This window comes from Triticum urartu, chromosome 6A, assembly GCF_056163025.1.
Source record: "Triticum urartu cultivar PI428250 chromosome 6A, HENAU_Tu73, whole genome shotgun sequence".
In the NCBI taxonomy this organism is placed as follows: domain Eukaryota; kingdom Viridiplantae; phylum Streptophyta; class Magnoliopsida; order Poales; family Poaceae; genus Triticum; species Triticum urartu.
Genome location: NC_141878.1, coordinates 20,498,037 through 20,510,310, shown reverse-complemented (window position 1 = coordinate 20,510,310; position 12,274 = coordinate 20,498,037).

Below are 12,274 nucleotides of genomic sequence, written 5' to 3'. Positions count from 1 at the left end.
GGAATAAGCGGAGACTGGCGAAGGACGAGGTGACGATGCGCGTCGGGAATGGTTCCAAGGTCGATGTGATCGCCGTCGGCACGCTACCTCTACATTTACCTACGGGATTAGTTTTAAACCTCAATAATTGTTATTTAGTGCCAGCTTTGAGCATCAACATTGTATCAGGATCTCGTTTAATTCGAGATGGCTACTCATTTAAATCCGAGAATAATGGTTGTTCTATTTATATGAGAGATATGTTTTATTGTCATGCTCCGATGGTGAATGGTTTATTCTTAATGAATCTCGAGCGTAATGCTACACATATTCATAGTGTGAATACCAAAAGATGTAAGGTTGATAATGATAGTCCCACATACTTGTGGCACTGCCGCCTTGGTCACATAGGTGTCAAACGCATGAAGAAGCTCCATGCAGATGGACTTTTAGAGTCTCTTGATTACGAATCATTTGACACGTGCGAACCATGCCTCATGGGTAAAATGACCAAGACTCCGTTCTCAGGAAAAATGGAGCGAGCAACCAACTTATTGGAAATCATACATACTGATGTGTGCGGTCCAATGAGTGTTGAGGCTCGCGGTGGCTATCGTTATGTTCTCACCCTCACTGATGACTTGAGTAGATATGGGTATGTCTACTTAATGAAACACAAGTCTGAGACCTTTGAAAAGTTCAAGGAATTTTAGAGTGAGGTTGAGAATCAACATGACAGGAAAATCAAGTTCTTGCGATCAGATCATGGGGGAGAATACTTGAGTCACGAATTTGGCACACACTTAAGAAAATGTGGAATAGTTTCACAACTCACGCCGCCTGGAACACCTCAACGGAATGGTGTGTCCGAACGTCGTAATCGCACTCTATTAGATATGGTGCGATCTATGATGTCTCCTACCGATTTACCGCTATCATTTTGGGGCTATGCTTTAGAGACTGCCGCATTCACTTTAAATAGGGCTCCGTCGAAATCCGTTGAGACGACACCATATGAATTATGGTTTGAGAAGAAACCTAAGTTGTCGTTTCTAAAAGTTTGGGGATGCGATGCTTATGTCAAGAAACTTCAACCTGAAAAGCTCGAACCCAAGTCGGAAAAATGCGTCTTCATAGGATACCCTAAAGAAACTGTTGGGTATACCTTCTACCTCAGATCCGAAGGCAAGATCTTTGTTGCCAAGAATGGGTCCTTTCTAGAGAAAGAGTTTCTCTCAAAAGAAATAAATGGGAGGAAGGTAGAACTTGATGAAGTATTACCTCTTGAACCGGTAAGTGGCGCAGCTCAAGAAAATGTTCCTGAGGTGCCTGCACCGACTAGAGATGAAGTTGATGATGATGATCAAGATACTTCGGATCAAGCTCCTACTGAACTTCGTAGGTCCACAAGGACACGTTCGGCACCAGAGTGGTACGGCAACCCTGTCTTGGAAATCATGTTGTTAGACAACGGTGAACCTTCGAACTATGAAGAAGCGATGGCGGGCCCAGATTCCGACAAATGGCTAGAAGCCATGAAATCCGAGATAGAATCCATGTATGAAAACGAAGTATGGACTTTGACTGACTTGCCCGTTGATCGGCGAGCCATAGAAAATAAATGGATCTTTAAGAACAAGACAGACGCGGATGGTAATGTGACCATCTATAAAGCTCGGCTTGTCGCTAAGGCTTATCGACAAGTTCAAGGGGTTGACTACGATGAGACTTTCTCACCCGTAGCGAAGCTGAAGTCCGTCCGAATCATGTTAGCAATTGCCGCATTCTATGATTATGAGATATGGCAAATGGACGTCAAAACGACATTCCTTAATGGTTTCCTTATGGAAGAATTGTATATGATGCAGCCGGAAGGTTTTGTCGATCCTAAGAATGCTGACAAGGTGTGCAAGCTCCAACGATCGATTTATGGGCTGGTGCAAGCATCTCGGAGTTGGAACATTCGCTTTGATGAGATGATCAAAGCATTTGGGTTTATGCAGACTTATGGAGAAGCCTGCGTTTACAAGAAAGTGAGTGGGAGCTCTGTAACATTTCTCATATTATATGTGGATGACATACTGTTGATGGGAAATGATATATAATTCTTGGAAAGCATAAAAGCCTATTTGAACAAGTGTTTTTCAATGAAGGACCTTGGAGAAGCTGCTTATATATTAGGCATCAAGATCTATAGAGATAGATCGAGACGCCTCATCGGTCTTTCACAAAGTACGTACCTTGACAAGATATTGAAGAAGTTCAATATGGATCAGTCCAAGAAGGGGTTCTTGCCTGTATTGCAAGGTGTGCGATTGAGCACGGCTCAATGCCCGACCACGGCAGAAGATATAGAAGAGATGAGTGTCATCCCCTATGCCTCAGCCATAGGGTCTATTATGTATGCCGTGATGTGTACCAGACCTGATGTAAACCTTGCCGTAAGTTTGGTAGGTAGGTACCAAAGTAATCCCGGTAAGGAACACTGGACAGCGGTCAAAAACATCCTGAAGTACCTGAAAAGGACCAAGGATATGTTTCTCGTTTATGGAGGTGGCGAAGAGCTCGTCGTAAAGGGTTACGTCGACGCTAGCTTCGACACAAATCTGGATGACTCTAAGTCACAAACCGGATACGTGTATATTTTGAATGGTGGGGCAGTAAGCTGGTGCAGTTGCAAGCAAAGCGTCGTGGCGGGATCTACATGTGAAGCAAAATACATGGCAGCCTCGGAGGCAGCACACAAAGCAGTCTGGGTGAAGGAGTTCATTACCGACCTAGGAGTCATACCCAATGCGTCGGGGCCGATGACTCTCTTCTGTGACAACACTGGAGCTATTGCCCTTTCCAGGGAGCCCAGGTTTCACAGGAAGACCAGGCATATCAAACGTCGCTTCAACTCCATTCGTGAAAGTGTTCAAAATGGAGACATAGAAATTTGTAAAGTACATACGTACCTGAATGTAGCAGATCCGTTGACTAAACCTCTCCCTAGAGCAAAACATGATCAACACCAGAATTCCATGGGTGTTCGATTCATCACAATGTAACTAGATGATTGACTCTAGTGCAAGTGGGAGACTGTTGGAAATATGCCCTAGAGGCAATAATAAAATGATTATTATATTTCCTTGTTCATGATAATTGTCTATTATTCATGCTATAATTGTATTATCCGGAAATCGTAATACATGTGTGAATACATAGACCACAATGTGTCCCTAGTGAGCCTCTAGTTGACTAGCTCATTGATCAACAGATAGTCATGGTTTCCTGGCTATGGACATGGGGATGTCATTGATAACGGGATCACATCATTAGGAGAATGATGTGATGGACAAGACCCAAACCTAAGCTTAGCTCAAAAGATCGTGTAGTTTGTTTGCTGTAGCTTTTCTGAATGTCAAGTATCATTTCCTTAGACCATGAGATTGTGCAACTCCCGGATACCGCAGGAGTTCTTTGGGTGTGCCAAACGTCACAACGTAACTGGGTGACTATAAAGGTACATTACAGGTGTCTCCGAAAGTGTTTGTTGGGTTGGCACGAATCCAGACTGGGATTTGTCACTCCGTATGACGGAGAGGTATCTCTGGGCCCACTCAGTAATGCATCATCATAATGAGCTCAATGTGATCAAGTGGTTGATCATGGGATCATGCATTACGGTACGAGTAAAGTGACTTGCCGGTAACGAGACTGAACAAGGTATTGGGATACCGACGATCGAGTCTCGGGCAAGTAACGTACCGATTGACAAAGGGAATTGAATACGGGATTGATTAAGTCCTCGACGTCGTGGTTCATCCAATGAGATCATCGAGGAGCATGTGGGAGCCAACATGGGTATCCAGATCCCGCTGTTGGTTATTGGCCAGAGAGCCGTCTCGGTCATGTCTACGTGTCTCCCGAACCCGTAGGGTCTACACACTTAAGGTTCGGTGATGCTAGGGTTGTAGAGATATGAGTATGCAGTAATCAGAAAGTTGTTCGGAGTCCCGGATGAGATCCTGGACGTCACGAGGAGTTTCGGAATGGTCCGGAGGTGAAGAATTATATATAGGAAGTGTAGTTTCGGCCATCGGGAAAGATTCGGGGTCACCGGTATTGTACCGGGACCACCGGATGGGTCCCGGGGGTCCACCTGGTGGGGCCACCCATCCTGGAGGGCCCCATGGGCTGAAGTGGGGAGGGGAACCAGCCCATAGTGGGCTGGTGCGCCCCCCCCCTTGGGCCCCCTGCGCCTAGGGTTGGAAACCCTAGGGTGGGGGCGCCTCCACTTGCCTTGGGGGGCACTCCACCCCCCTTGGCCGCCGCCCCCCTTGGGAGATCCCATCTCTAGAGCTGGCGCCCCCCCAGGGGGCCTATATAAAGGGGGGAGGGAGGGAAGCCGCACCTGAAGTCTTGGCGCCTCCCTCTCCCCTGCTACACCTCTCCCTCTCGCAGAAGCTCGGCGAAGCCCTGCTGCGATCACTACTGTATCCACGACCACGCCGTCGTGCTGCTGGATCTTCATCAACCTCTCCTACCCCCTTGCTGGATCAAGAAGGAGGAGACGTCATCCGCTCCGCACGTGTGTTGAACGCGGAGGTGCCATCCGTTCGGCACTTGGTCATCGGTGATTTGGATCACGGCGAGTATGACTCCATCATCCCCGTTCTCTTGAACGCTTCCGCTCGCGATCTACAAGGGTATGTAGATGCGCTCTCCTCTCGTTGCTAGTTGACTCCATAGATTGATCTTGGTGAAACGTAGGAAATTTTTTTGTTTTCTGCAACGTTCCCCAACATCACCTGCCACCTGATTTTATTCTTACTCCTCTTATTGTAGATCTTCTTTTCTCAAGTTACGTTTCTACAGAACTTGCCTTTTCTATCGTTTACCAATAACTTGCCTCTGTTTTGTCAAGTTACTACGCTCCGACTTCCTGTTGATGATAAGTTGAGTATTCTATCTTTACTTTTACATCTTATGTTACATAGATACTATTTGTCAGAGCGACTTTTTTTTGCGGGCAAATCAGAGAGCTTTATTCAACAAAAGTGTTCCCCGGGCAATCAGCCAAGAGGCTGGTTACCAGGAAGCTATGGGTCTCCTCGAGCCAACAATCGGTCACATTCAGGGTGCATGCACGTTTTGCATAGAGATGCGCCAGTAAGTTTGCTGCCCTGTTTATATGTTGAATCTCAAAAACTAAAAAATCAAAAGCTAGCTCTCCTATTTCATCTAGGATAGGAGCCACAATCAAGCGTGAGTTGTGGCGAGTATTCCAGAGTTGTACTAACTCCTGGAAGTCGGTCTCCAATATCACATGCGATAGCCCTTGAAGTTTTGCAAAAAGTGCTCCTTCTCGCATTGATAGGGCTTCCATAATCAGTGGATCTGAAATGTCACCGAACGGTTTGCACCAAGCTCCCAGTAGCGATGACGGAGAGTGGGCTACACCACCCGCGCCTCCTCGACCCCACGCCACATTGAGTGCACCATCCGTTGTTATCTTGATCATACCTGGCTCCGAAGGCCGCCATCCGAAACCTGGTAGGGCATTAGTTTCCTTCCGGGGCAACTCCAGCAGCACAAGGCCCTCCCTAGTTGACCTGATAGCAGCTGCTGGATCTCTCCCCTCTTCCCCATGCTTGATCCGGTTGCGAGAATGCCAAATCGTCCACATGATGGTGATAATCTTTGCGCGATCTTCATCCCTGATCCGATCTCCACATAGAATGTCTCTAGCCCACGAGCGTGGGTGTAGTCGAGGAAGCCGCAGATCAAACCAAGCACAAGCTTCATCCTAGAAGCGTCGTGCATGGGAACATTGAATGAGCGCATGCATGAGTTCCTCCTCCCTTGCCAGACAAACTTTACAAGTGTCTAAGACTGAAATGTGGTGATACTTTAGAGTACATTCATCCCGTAGGATCCCTCTCAGTACCCTCCACCAGAACACTCGTACCTTTGGGATCACTTTGAGTTTCCACAAGGCCATCCACATCTGTTTATCATCTCGAGAAGCACCGGTAGCCGTCCCTTCCTCTAGAGCAAGGCGCTCGTTCTGAGTCACTAGAGCACGGTACGCCGATTTAACAATGTAGTTGCTTGATCGTTTAAAGGCCCAAGCATAAAAATCCTCTCCTCCTCCCCTTCTGATTGGGATGTTAAGAATTGCATCAGCATCCGGGGCGATGAAGGTCGTCCTTACCAGTTCTTGCCTCCACGACCAATTCTCGGTGTCGATGAGGTCCAAGACTGTCTGAACCGTGGTGTTTGGAGGTTTCAGCAAAGGTGACATAGAATAGTTCCGGGAATCCACCTGTCATGCCACACGTCAATGGAACTCCCGTCTCCCACTCTTTTGATAAGGCCCGCTTGCAATGCTTCCCTGCCAGCAATGATGGCTCGCCAAGTAGCTGACGCTAATTTTGGAACGATTGCATGCAAGAAATCTGTGCCAGGGAAGAAGCGGCCCTTCATTACTCTTGCACACAGAGAATTAGGGTTAGTCATAAAGCGCCAACCGTGCTTCCCGAGTAGCGCAAGATTGAACTGATGGGGGTCTCGAAACCCCATACCACCTTGGCACTTTGGTGTAGCCAAATTCTTCCAGGACACCCAATGCAACGCATTTTTGTCAATAGAGCTGCTCCAGAAATATTTGGCCATTGGTGAAGTCAAGCTCTTGCACACCTTCTTTGTCAATAGGAATGTACTCATTGAGTACATGGGAATCGCCTGAACAACTGATTTCAGCAAAGTTTCTCAACCTGCACATGCAAGTAATTTCTCACACCATCCCTGAATCTTCCCGCGAGCTCTCTCCCTGATGTGGTCGAAAGTACCGCTCGTGATGCGGCCGACTGCTGTGGGCAGCCACAGGTAACGCTCGCTAAAGGCCTCAACGTCAATGTTGAGGACCGATTTTAGCTGCTGCTTGAGCTAGGCCTATTTGTCAGAGCGACTTGCAAATATGTGCTTAGATAGGCAAACACTTTATCGATTATTAATACTACATTGCAGGTACATGAGTAGAACATTTTTATATACGAAAGCCGTCATTACACATCCCTTCCAGATTATATAATACAAACACAAAAATTAATAGAATGAATGTTATCTTCATTGTGTTAGTTTGTGTTTTAAAATTTAGTTGTTAGTGATATTCTTATTGCATACTATATTTTGAGGTCAAATCAATTACATAGTATTTTACAATAAAATCTACATAATTTTTGAATATATATGTCAACATCCTCTCATGAGAGTACCAAAAGCTTATTCAAAGATCATATCCTGATGAACTCTGAAAAGAAGATGTACTAACAACGCCACTGAATCTAGGATGTAACATGGACGTCGTTGGGCAAGACGTTGAAGATACCATGGTTGATGCATGAGAGGATTCAAAAATATATTAAAATGCATCTTTGTGTAATGAATACCTAATAATGTTACAAATTTATTGTCCTGAAATTGCCTGATCTTTATTTTGCTTAGGACGACTGTAAGAACAAACTCGAATCAACTGAGCACATACTTAAAGAACTACTGCTACCTGTTGTAAACAAAACAAACTGTTTGGATGCAGCCAAACAACTACTGCTGGAAAGCTTCCTTGGTAATGTTATCGATATTTATCTAATTTTAACTCATGTCAAAAACTAACACATTTATTATTCTATACTTCGAATTAGATCCATTAAAGTTAATTGTTTTATTCTGGAAGGAGTTTTGGCAACAACATAATACTGATTTTGTAGTTCCTGATGAATATGATCTTGCTGAGGATGTCCTAGAACAGGTCAAGGTTGATCTGTCAATTTTGTCAGATGGGGCTGCTTACGAAATTGCGAGGAGGGCATATCTTTTTTCTGGTGAGCTAATCAAACGAAATATTCCTTGACCAAAGGGTCAAACTATGTTGTTAGCTGGCAACATGTTGAGGCATGCTACACAAATGCATTTATTGCTAAACTACTCGGTATAAGTTTGTAGGATGATGGAGCCACTTCAAGCAATGCAGAGGATTTCAAGATACCTCTTCAGTCGTTCCATCCTAGGACTGTGTTTGTAGTCTGCTTTAGAAATTAATGTTCTCAAAGTACATGTGATTAAGTACCTCTTATGATGCCCCGATGTATCTTTGTTTGAGCAACTTGTGACCAATACATATCATTATAAATATTGTTTCTTAGTGATGGAATCATATCTCTTCATTTATGATTTTTTAGTCTCAGAGTGCATTTTGAAAATTTGAAATCCATATTGATCAATAGAAGAACCGTGGACATCCATATTGATCCCTATGAATACATGAATGAAATCATAAAATTAAGCCATGAAAGAGTTTGTAAACTGCAGGAAGTAGAGTAGTAGAGAAATTACCATAGGTTTCGTTATATATATGCATGAGATGAGATGATGGATTTTGCATGGATCGGGCATTATCTGAAGGAGGTAATATCACCGGAAGTCACAGAACTTGCGCTCAATGTTCAATTTGGTGCTAGAACTTTAAAAATACGGATTTGTGGTCATCTAACTTGACATCGCGTGCAAATACGGTCACAGAATACGCATGCGGACATATTAGGGTGTATGGGCCTACTTGTCGGTGAGTGAGGGCCTTTGGCCAACTGATTTTTGCACAAAACAACCTTACTATTTTTTATTTGCGGGAAAGGCCAATCACTGTACAACAGCATATTGATACAAAAATTAACGGAAAGGACCGACCTTTGTACAGCATATAGGTACGATAATTAACTAAAATATCAGCGAGGCGGGACTCGAACACACGACACAAATTAAGGACACAAGATCCTCAAAAAAAAATTGAGGACACGAGCCACTCTAGCCAACCAACCAATCCTTGACGTTCATATTTCAAGTATGGATAACAAACTAAGATGTATTGAACGTGGAGCCTAATGACATTTAATTTTTCGTACCTATGAGCAGTGGGTCCTATCTGTCATTGCACATTGAAAATTAACAGGAAAAAGTGTGGCCCCCAGCTCTCGAACAAACAACCAAAGAGTGGCATACAGGACATTCTAGCCGCTACAACCTACACATATTACACATCTACGGTGAATAACTAGTCTTAATGTACTAGAAATATGTAAATACTACGTAAACAATAATTACAATAATAAAAATAACGTCTAAATATGTGTTATAAATATTGTACATACAAACTATATAACCTACTTTTAAATTTGTTCATGTATTTTAAAAATATTCATATATTTAATTTATGAATTATAATTGTATCCTTTCAAATAAATATTTCCAAAATTAAAATTACAAATATCATTTTAACTTTGCAAACATTTCAATAATTGTACTCGCATTTGTAGAGTTCAACTTTTGCGTAACTTAAAATGTAAACATTGATATGAATATTCAATCATGTATAATATTGAAATTATATAATTTTTCGAATATAAGTCATGAGTAAAGTTTATACACAAGTGAATAATTTCAAAAATTTAGTAAATGTTTGAACTCATCATTTTGCATGATTTAAATATAAGCCTCGAGTGTGTTATTTTTCTTGGATTCATTAAACATATTTATTTAATAAAAAATTCAATGTCAGTTTAACTAAATATTTTTTATATAAATATGCATGTGTATATTTAAATGTTTTTATTTACTAATAATGATCGCTTGTATGTATAATATTCTTGGAACGTAAATTTGTTAATTATGTTTTACAAATATCTTTAAAAAAATTGCAAGTGCAAAATGGGCCGCAGTATCCGCAGAAATAAGCCGGCAATGGCAACCTCCTTCCGAAAGACTCTGTTTTACAGCTATGTCAAACCGTCTTGATATGCAATTAGCTAATTAGTATCACTCCCATTGTTTTACTGCTCCACTTGTAAGTACTATGTTGATGGCATTATATTTTATCTTAATGTGTCAACCTACCGAATATGACTTCTGGTCCTGCTTAACAGAATCAACTGTAGCAGTACGTGCCTCTACATATTTTAGGTTAAAAAAAGGACCGGTAAAATAGCTTAAATGGGCTGCAGATGTACACTAATTCCTCATAGATGCGGAAAAAAAATGTCATTTAAGTTCCACGTTCAATAAATCTAAGTTTGCTATCCATACATGAGATGCGAACGTGAAGGGTGGGTTGGCTGGAGTGGCTTGTGTCGTAAACATTGACCGCAAGTTAAGTATCTGCTCACCCATTTTTTGTGTTAATTTTGTTACCTATATGCAGCACAACAGTCAGCTTTTTCCACAAATAAAAAAAATGTGAGGATGTTTTGTGCAAAAGTTAGTCAGACGAGCAACATCACTCATTGACAGATGGGGTCATACACCATGATACGTCCGCATGCGTATTTTGTGACCATGTTTGCATGGGATGTCAAGTTAGGTGATCAAAAATCCGTATTTTTAAAGTTCTAGCACCAAACTGAACATTGAGTGCAAGTTCTATGACTTCCGATGATATTACCTCTATCTGAAGCTTACTCTTCCAGTAGCAGCTATGCTTGGACAGCAACCTGCTTGTTTATGTGGTCCTGCGGTGGATAGGAATCAGTTTAGTGGACAGCAGGGATCAGGGATTCTAAGGGGTATAACCGTCATTCGCTGCAGTGGCTAGCGGAAGTGCATATCTTAGTGCTAATGTGTAGCGCGCATGAGAGGGGACGAGCTGGAGGGGAATGAGGAGAAGGGCTGGCTGGGGGCGGGCGATGGACTGATGATGGCCGACGGCGGCACCAAAATCCTCAGATTACTGAGATCCAGCCTTCCAGACCATTATCTCTTGACCTTGAGATCCAAGGGAACAATCGACACCATGGCAGCATGGCGAGATGAGCGCGCCGCCGGTGGCCTCGGGAGGCCAGGAGCTCCACGCCCTACTCGATGTTGTTGGCAAAGTAGCTCGGGCCAGCGGCGTCCTGTCGTTGGGTCACTGTCGGCTGTGACCTCGGGGCTTGCTAGCGAGGCGCCCCGAAGGGGAATAGAACGACGTTGATGGAAGAAGGCGACTCCCCTGACACTCGCGGGATAGAGGAGTGGGGGAAGCGTGGGCAGCGGGCCAATCCGGTGGCGAAAACATGGGAAAATCGGATATTTGCCACTTTTAGTATTGGGTTTCTAAAACTGCCACTCTCAAGATTGGGTTCGCAAAAATGCCATCCAATCCATGTGCATTTTGATTACTATGCCATTTCCTCTTTTCCACGACTTTTTCCCCCATTTCTTGCCACCTAAAGAGACCAAAATACCCATAGGTTGTGCTCACGTGCTAGTTTCTTTTGCATCCGACTTGAAACAAGGCCCTTCAGCGTGCGCTGCCTGCCCAGATCATCGCTCCCGAGTTCGCCAAGCCCCCTCCTCCGCAAGTTCCACCGGCTCTTCTACCTGCGCATTGTGGGGCTGCTCTTGCTTGCCGGTTGCATGTAAGTTCGCCCCCGATTTGTCTGGGCGTCCCATGCCGCGGATCGCCTGGACGTCACGCGTCATCGATCGCCGCTCTGCGCCATTGATCTCCAGATTGCTAGGTACTGCAGCGGCAAAATGGAATCCAATCCTTCTGCACAGTATTTTTCTACCGTTACCTTTGGTTATCTCATTACTTGTGTTAACCTACACATCCGACAACTTACAGTTAGTCAAAGTATACTACAAAATTTTTAGAATATGTAAATTCTATGATGTATGGTTGAGCTGCGGTTGCTCGCGCAGGGCCTGGGCGGCGAGCTGCAGTGGCTCGCGCAGGCATCAGCGAGGCGAGGGCGATCTTTGCCCGCTCGTGCAGACTTGGACGAGCACTGGTGGCGAGGTACGAGAGCTCGAGTAGGCATAAGCAGGGTGACAGCGAGCTCCGCCAGCACGCGCAGGCTTGGGCTAGCAATGGTGGGTAGCGGCGAGCTGCAGTTACTGGCACAGGCATGGGCGAGCTAGGGCGGTGAGCTGTTGTGGCTCACACTGGCATCAGTAAGCTACGGTGGAGACAAGGACGAGCGCCTCATAGCAATCCGATCCAACCAGTCCACACATGCATCAGAAAAGGTTGAAATATCTAGGGGTACTTTGGTCTCTTCGGGTGGCAACAAATGGGAAAAGAAAAAAGAAAAGCAATGGAAAAGAGAAAATGGCATGGTAATCAAAGTTCACACAATCTAGATATCATTTTTGCGAAGCCAATCTTCAGAGTGGCAGTTTTGAGAAGCCCAATATTAAAAGTGATAAATAGTCAATTTTCTCCAAAAAGAGTGGTGGCGTCCAACTCGGAAGAGGAGGGGATTAGGGTTAGGATGGA